The sequence below is a fragment of the Scyliorhinus torazame genome, chromosome 3 (genome assembly GCF_047496885.1).
Source record: "Scyliorhinus torazame isolate Kashiwa2021f chromosome 3, sScyTor2.1, whole genome shotgun sequence".
NCBI lineage: Eukaryota > Metazoa > Chordata > Chondrichthyes > Carcharhiniformes > Scyliorhinidae > Scyliorhinus > Scyliorhinus torazame.
In genome coordinates this window covers 202,743,448-202,752,247 of record NC_092709.1, presented here as the reverse complement: position 1 = coordinate 202,752,247, position 8,800 = coordinate 202,743,448, and the positions used below count along the sequence as shown (strand labels likewise).

General features: G+C 47.4%; 1 non-coding gene across 1 annotated transcript; it reads right to left on the bottom strand.

Moving 5' to 3' along the window:
• Nucleotides 1–263: 263 nt before the first annotated feature.
• Nucleotides 264–457, bottom strand: LOC140409688 (U2 spliceosomal RNA). Its single transcript, XR_011940480.1, has one exon. It is a non-coding gene; the product is annotated as a U2 spliceosomal RNA (small nuclear RNA).
• Nucleotides 458–8,800: the final 8,343 nt, after the last annotated feature.

Below are 8,800 nucleotides of genomic sequence, written 5' to 3'. Positions count from 1 at the left end.
TCAGCCACGGTGCCTGTTTCCTGATTTTTGAAACCACAAGTGAAACTCGCCGCCGGTAATTCCTCCCGGTGGAGGCGGAGCATCGCGGAGACCCTAGAGAATACCGGGTCAGGCCCGCTGATGATATGCAGTCGCCATTTATTGTATATGCAGAGTAGAACGCATTGACGCTGTTGTTGAGGCACCGGGGGATGGCATTCTGGCGGTGCCTGGCGCCGGCCACGATTCTGGCCTCACGACCGATTCTCTTTATAAAAAATTATTACTTATTCTGAGTTACCAAGCCAGAGCTCAGAGTGTGGACAGGGGCGAACCCCTAATTCAGCTCCTCGCCTGCTCCAAAAAACAATTCAAATTGAATCCAATTCATGGTCCCCACAAGAAAGACATACCAGATCTGAGCCAAAAGGCAGAGCAGATACTATACTTGATCTGAGCCAAAAGACCGAAAAGCAATCTCACGACCGATTCTCAATCGCCTTTCCCGATTTTGGTGTCGGCCCACGGAGAATCCTGTCCTCTGTCTTTTTCACAAGATTTTCCAATCTCCACATTTGAACATCCCACCTTTAATCTCCAATAGCCGCCGCTGCTCGGACTACTTTAACAATGAGCCATCTCACGTGATTTTAATCTAATTTTCTAAGATTCCTGTCCCCTAGATCTCGGAGTACACTCAAGCTTTACCTTCCACGCAAATTTTAGATTTTCGGCTGTGCCAAGCAAAACACCACAGCTCCAAAGGGGTACCTTTGCCCCAACGGCCTATAGCATGGAGTCGCCAACTTTTGAATGCCCTCTCGGATCGTCAGAGCTCCTCTCATGCCCACTTTGCTTGAAGTCTACTCCCTGACTCCTTATTTACTTTAGAGCCTCTTACACTGCACCTTTCTTCAACAGGATCTATTTCCGTTCTCTGGCTTTGATCCCTTACCTGGAACTTCATTTTCGGACCTCACCTTGTTCCCTTCCCTGGTTGTGACCTTCTCCCAGTTGCCCTTATGAGTCCTGCTTCCTGGTTCACCTGGAAGATGATGGCATTCCCTTTCAGGTCGTCGATCTGCCTTTTCAGGACATTCTGCTTCTTTTTTTCTGCAGAGGTGTGGTTCCTGTCCTCAAGAACATTTTTTAAAATGAACTGCGCATGTGCAGCCATTTCCCATCTGGTGCCTGCAAGGAAGGCCCCAGCTTCATTGCGAACCTGAGTTCCCGACCCATGAGCTAACAAAGGCAAGTATTTGAGTTTCTTCACAGTGGGGAAGATGGAAGGATAACATTTGTGGTGAGTGAATCTGAGGGATAAATGTGAGGTAGCCCAAAATGTGAGTGTTGCCTTTTCAGAAGGGGATGTGAGGAGGTGCCCGGAGAGAGAGGAATGAGTGGAGCAGAAAGGTGTGATGACATGAGACATACAGTGCAGGAGAATGCTGGGAAAATCAGAGTGTGGGGCTTGGCACCTGAAAGTGTTACATCACTCACCTTTCCCAACCACCTGAGGTCCTGGATCTTCAGTGAGCTAACTCTAGGTTCCTGTTGCTGACGTCCTGAGCCACTGCCATCCTAAACCTGCTCGGTTTGAGGGACTGACCTCTTTCACCAATCCTTGGGAGGACTCACCTCACTACAGACCTGCAGGCAACAGCCTGAGTCCCAGGGCAGCCTTCGGGCCTTCTCACCATTCTTGCAATTGCTGGAGCTTCAGGAATGAGTGTCTAGGAATCTGTTCAGCATTCTGACCCTTGTTACGGTGACTTTAACTAAAATTCCTTCCTCTAACACAATTGGCACATTATCCTGCCAGAAGGATAGCTGTGACTGAGTTAGAGAGCCACTGTGAAGACACCAAAACAGAACAAACAGTTTCCTGGCCCCTCACTGGCCTCTCCAGAGATCTGTTAAGGTAAATTTTCACCATTTGTTTACCCGCATGGAATTTACCCCTTGGTTTTTTCTAGTAATTGTGACATTACTTCAGGCCTCAGGCACCTTAACATGTGTTTGTCACATTTGGGGCACAGTAGAAATATAAGTTGTGGGGTGGTATTAGCCCAACATGCCTGCCAGAAGCTGAGGGTGTGGTCAGTTAAAATTGGTCGAGTGACTTACCCACCAACGTCCCACATGGATCTACTCCCTCCAATTATTTATTTATTTTAAAAAATAAATTTAGATTACCCAATTCATTTTTTTTTCCAATTAAGGGGCGATTTAGCGTGGCCAATTCACCTAGCCTGCACATCTTTGGGTTGTGGGGACGAAACCCACGCAAACACGGGGAGAATGTGCAAACTCCACACGGACAGTGACCCAGAGCCGGGATCGAACCTGGGACCTCGGTGCCGTGAGGCAGCAGGGCTAACCCACTGCGCCACCGTGCTGCCCTTACTCTCTCCAATTATGACATGTTCTTCTGAGCAGACACCAAACACACTGCCCAAAGCCAGTGGGGTTAACTCTGTCCCTAACTGTATAGATCCTGCCTGACCTGCTGAGCACTTGCAGCATTTTTTTGATTTATTCTTCATACTTAGGCAAGATTTTGGGGTCAGAAACATGTTTGTGGTATTCCGAGGCTATCTAAGAATTCCACCAAGTCTATGGCTTGGTATATCCAGTGGATTCAAGCCAAGCACCAGCTGCTTTTGGGAAACCCCCAGTGTCAGGAAGAGTTCAATGTTCCCTCTTAGCTGCCCAGTTACATGACTACAGTAATTCAGCACATACTGTGCAATGTAGCAAATAAGCTGTGCAGAACAAACAGAAATTAGAGGGAACATCGGTTCAATGTCCATTTACACCTATAGTCTCATGCCTGTTTCCGACATGGGCCGTGGATGCCCACAATTTTGTCTTTGCCGGTGTGGCAAAGCACACTTTCAGCACTGAATGTGCACGTGCACAGGCCCTGCCACATTGAACGCTTTCACACCTGAAAAATGAGCACAGCATCAACAGATTTCTTCGACCTTCTCCCACCCCTCGATATCCTATTGTCACTGTCGTGGAACCATCACAGAAATGGTATATGCCTGCTTTTAGTTATCCACACTGATTCTCCAGGGATTCCAACAATCTCCCACTGCAAGAAAATCTTGAAACCATTCATCACCTCTTCTTCCAAATCCCTGCCCCCCCCCCCCCACCCCCACAATAATATTCAGATTTAAGGCTTTAACATGGTTTCCTTTGCATATGGCAGGATATCTTTCTTCGTTTTTGACAAATTGAGTCTGAGGCTGCAGATAATGAACAGGTGCCAGTACTGTAAAATCTCTTCTTTAATATTCCCTCCGTGCCAAGATCTGACATGATAGCCCAATAAGGGAGGATTATATTTCTCAATGGTGATTTGAGGCTAAATTCCGAGAGATTTAACTTCCTTCCTTGTGTTATTGTGCATGATATCTTGCTAAGAAATCCTGATCGCACTCCCCTCATATAGTCATTTTAGTCTGTGTGATGTTGAGTTAGCCGGGGCAGCTAAATGTTTTGTCTCATATTGATTGCCCTTTTCCTGGAATCCTAGCTTTTTGCAGTCCTCTTGCCTCTTTCCCTTCTCCAAGCTTGCCTTTTCAAAAACAGCACCAATTTGTATTTATCTTGAGCCTTTTTGTTTCTAATCAAGGGACAATTTAGCGTGGCCAATCCACCGACCTTGCACATTTTTGGGTTGTGGGGGTGAGACTCACGCAGACACGGGGAGAATGTGCATACTCCACATGGACAGTGACCCGGGGCCGGGATCGAACCCGGGTCCTCGGCGTCGTGAGGCAACAGTGCTAACAACTGCGCCACTGTGCTGCCCTTTATATAGTGCCTTTAACAGAATAAAAATTTTCCTAAGTTGTTTCTTAGGAGCATTATAAATCAAAATGTGCCACCAAGCCACATAAGGAGATATTGGAGCAGATTTTAAAATCGAGCCAAACTTAACAAGAAGCCATATATAGGTCAGCAAGCTCAGAGGTGATAGGTAAACAGCATTGGGTGTGAGGTAGGGTGCAGGCAGTAGAGTTTTGGATGAATTCAAGGTTAGGGAGTGTAGAATATGAGAGACCAGCCAGGAATGCATTAGAAGAGTCAAGTCTAGAGATAACAAAGGCATGGATGAGGGTTTCACCAACAGGTGAGGTGAGGCAGGGGCAGAGTTGGATGATCTAACAGAAATAGCCGCTCTTAGTGACATCAAGGATATGTGGTCAGACGCTAATCTCTGGTCAAATACAACAGCAAGTTTTAGAACAGTCTGATTCAGCGTCAGACAGTTGCCGGAGAAAGGTTCCCAGAAGGAAAATACAGTAAAACAGGGAAATAAGAATACTGGATCCAACTGTATTTTCTTTCTGGGTTGGTGCAGGTGATGAGCGAGCAGAGGCTGTGGCTGGGATCAAAGACAAGGGGCGGGATTCTCTGTTGGCCAGTGCCGAAATCGAGAATGGCAATTGGGCGGAGAATCGTTTGTGACGTCGAAATCGTGGCTGGCGCCAGGTTCAATTCTGCGGTGCCTCGATAGGTGCCATGGCTGCTAAGGGGGAAAGATTGGGTACGGAACATGTCCAACGTGGACATAGTGTGCTGACGGTTGTGCCGATGACCGGGGGGGCTTCTGCCAGGGCCGGGGCAGTAGCAGGGCGTGGCCAGAAGGTGGGCAGTGGGGTCGGGTTGCCGCAGCCTGCAAGGCAGCCATGCACCTGTGCAAGCCGCTGACTGCCCACTGTGAATGCAGGGCCATGGGTCGTATGGGCTCCAACCCCCCCCCCCCCCCCCCCCCCCCAGGCCACCCCCCAAGTTGCCCTCTAACTGCAGTTGACCCATCAACAGGATAGCCATGCTCCAGTGCAACCAGTCTTGTTGGCTGCGATGGTATGTGCGGGGAGTGAAGTGTGTATATGTGGCTGCAGCTTGTCAGCCTCCTGAGTGTCAATCGCAAATCCAGCAAATCAGACTCTGTTTTTCATTGGAATCATTTGTGTTCTATGTAGCGCAGTGCTAGGCCCTCAACGGTTGCTGAATCGGTCCAGGTGCGGTGCCAGTTTTACCTTCGTAGAAGTCCATGAATTCTGCCCCGGCGTCAACGTGTAGGGCGTGCGTGATTCTCCCCAAAATTTTGAAGTTAACCTGTGGCAGGTTTTTCAGGGAGTTTCGAGTTCCCCACCACTATTCAATGACACTTAGTCGCGTTTTGGGGCCTGGAGAGTTTCTCACCAGTTTAGCCCACACATCGAGAGCAGGATTCTCCGACCGTGTCAGCATGGCGACCAGAGAATCCTGCCCGAGGTCAATGGACTCCTCCATTGTCCACGTCTCACTCGTGGCGTTGTTGCAGTGGGCGGGGCAGAAGAATTCAGCCCAGAATTTTTTTTAACACTGTGGAGTTGAACACAGATCAGGCCACCATTTTGAAAGTGTGCTCCGATCTCTAAGTGAACTTGTGGTTCCGCATAACCCCCACCCATGGGCAATGTCACCCCCACACACATGGACACTAACCCCCCCCCCCCCCCTCACACTCCCTAAGTGAGGATACCCCACTGTGGAGTCCCTGGGGGCCCCCCTCCTCAGGCCCCACCAAGCCCCCTTATTACACCTGCTCTCTTCTAGGACCCCCATCCATCACTCCTTCAACCTCCCAGAGGCCCCTACTTACCTGCCCTGCATTCCCAGATCCTTCAAACACCTCTCCACTCTCATTTCATGGGCATGGCTCCTCTCGCTCCCTGACCTATGGCAATGCCACCCTGGCATTCGGGAACCCTTGCATTACAACCCTGGCGCCCAGGCAGTGCTCTTGCCAGCTTGGCAGTGCGACATAGACACCATGGCAGTGCCAAGGCGCCAGCTGGGCTGTGCCAAGGTTCCCACATTCCAGAGGGAGGGCCAGGGAGCCACCTTGCACATAAACCGACCAGCCAGGGGTCTCCGATGGCGCAGGAAAACCCTCCAGGTGCCGTTCCGCCTGGTCCACGTTTGTGTGGACCAGCACTGATTGACTCCCGGCTGCAGCCTCCCTGGGGAGGCCGTAAAATCAAGAGAGGCTGGTGGATCCTGGGCAGGTAGGTCGTAAGTAGGTTTATAACTTACTTCCAGGCGCGGCATTTGGTCACACCCGTTTGGGGCGGAGTTCTGACTCCGACGCATCGTGGAACTTTGGTAAATCTCACGAGGTGCAGAGGCTGTTGGGTAGCTTGCTGGTGGCCTTTCCTGGGATTCTACGCCATGTTGTACTCTCACTTGAGCGCAACGTGGCCAGAGAACCGCGCTCTTCGTCTCAGGAACAGAGAATCCCATCCAAGGCGTGTGGCCTCCCAATATTTAATTAAATGGAATTTCTGCTCATCCAGTACAGGAGTTCAGATAAGGAGCCTGATAATTTACAGACAGTGAAGAAGTCAGGCCTGGTGGTAGTGAGGTAGAGCTAGGTGTGGTTAGACTATATATGAAAATTGATGTCATATTTTCCAATGATGTTGCCAAGGGGCAGCATGTAGATGAGAAATAGGAGAGTGCCAGGGATAGATCCTTGGGAGAGACATCAGAGATAACTGTGCGGGAACAGGAAGAGAAGTGATTCTCCAGTTACAACTAAATAGATAAGAATGGACCCAAGTGAGAGCAATCCCACCCAGCTTGATGACAGCGAAGAGGCATTGGCGGATGATTGTGTGGTCAATTGTATCAAAGCTGCAGACATGTCGAGAAGGTTGAGGAAGGTAGATTCCCTTTGCCACAGTTACTGAAGATATAATTTAAAGAACAGCATTTTACACTCTTGTTGGTTTGGGGATGTTTTATGTCTAGGACCACTGCATGAAGTGAAATGAACCTGGCTAGATTACATGAAGGACATTACTCTAGCTGTACAGTAGTAGCAGTGCATAGTGTTCAATACTACATGGCTCTTATCAAACTAAATTTTTACTGTCAATAAAAGGTTAACACACCTTAAGTCTTCACAACTTTACTGCTATTTTTCTTTCCAAGAATCTGGACATAAACTGAACTGAACAATTTATCCTTGCTACTGACGCATGTGGGTCCTGAACTTCTGTGGGGTTGTCCCAATTGCCTGCTGTAACTTTGGCAGGAGGTAGGCCTTGTACACTCCTGGTTGGACAGTGTCCATGGGTAGTGTGTATCTGCATCATGGAAGACTTTGGCCCTCCAGCAGCAGTGTGTGTGTGTAAGGCACCCACCTCAACACCACCAAGCTCCACACCAAAACCTCTGTTCTCCTGATTCCAGCAGCCGCACTGTCACTTGACTTAGTGGCAATGCTTCCATTGACTAAAATTTATTTCCTACATCCCACTACCTTTCCACCATCCATCCATCCATCCTCCTGCTTTAAGGCTATCCGGAAAATGCACCCCTGTTCCTCAGCTTTTGTTTGCCCGTCCTAATCACTCCTTCCTTGAATGACTGATAATTTTCCTCTTAGATCTGTGAAGATGTTAGAACATTTTTCTACATAAAAGGCGCTTCGTAACTCCAAAGTGTTGATGTTTCATTCCTTTTAGCTAGTATTGTTTTATAGTTCTCTCCTCCTAGCTGTACATTTTAATGCTGGCTTGTTTTCCCTTGGCAGCCTCTAGGCAGAAGTGATCTTGGCAGTCTTTTGTGGTCTTAGACAGCACAGGATGCACTTATTAAAAATAATTCCCTTGTGGGGATAGAAGTGTAGTTCGTAATCTCAAATATTTGCTTTGTACTTTTTGGGTCTTCCTTAAAATAAAGTCTGAGTCTGAATCCATAAAACTTCTTTGAACTCTCTTCCTTTTCCTTTCCTCTGTCGTCTGTGAGCTCCCCCTGTTCTGCGAACCATAAATCAAGAGCACACTTTCATAACATCACCAAGTGTATCATTTTCCGAGCATTCTTCACCAGACTCAATGTTGCAAAAGTACAGATTGCAATGATGGCATGATAAAAATATTACATTTGTCTAAAGACACAAAAACAATTGAAATGATGCTACATCTTGAATCGAGTGCTCCACATTTGCTGTTATTTAAGGAAGTTGAAACACCACATACTATTATGTTGGGTAAATTAAATAAATAGGAAGTCTAAATCCAGACGAGAAAATACAGTTCATTTGTGAACACTGTATGGAACACAAGAATACAAGAATCCAGAAGGGGCACATGATTTTCACTTTAAAGATACATAGTGGAATTCACTTACAGAGATATCCATTTCATATTTCTATCCTTAATTAACCTCAATTCAAATCTGGTGAAACGATAGCTTTTGGCTAACAACATGTAGATGATCTTGGATCTTTCCCAAATGTACTTGTTCCTGTGCCAAAATTTCCAGACTTTGTACTTCCGTTCCTTCTCCTTAAGGGAGCAATGTCAGACATTGACAGAGTTAGGTGGAGACAGACATGATATAAAGGCTGTTAGGAAAGGATGCTGAATGAATAGAATTTTAGTCTTGTTCGCCCCACATTGATAGCAACAATAATTATGAAGTTTCTCTTTGAATGAGACAGCGGATAATTTGTATATTTATATGTATATATAATATAGAGAGCCGAATCCTCTGTGCAGTGACAACTTCCCTTAGATTGCCACTCTGCTGCTGTTTTTCTACCTCGGACTGGATCTACACATCTCTTGCCCAGACTTCTGAACCTGGCCTTTGGCGAAATGTGGAGCGTGGCTGCTCCTGGAGACATTCAATGGAGTGCAGGGTCACCGGGGCAAATGAAGCCACACCACCATTTTACAGTACTAACTGTCGTATTTTGTTAGATGTAAATGTCCCAGTGACTTGGATAGGCTAGGAGAGAAGG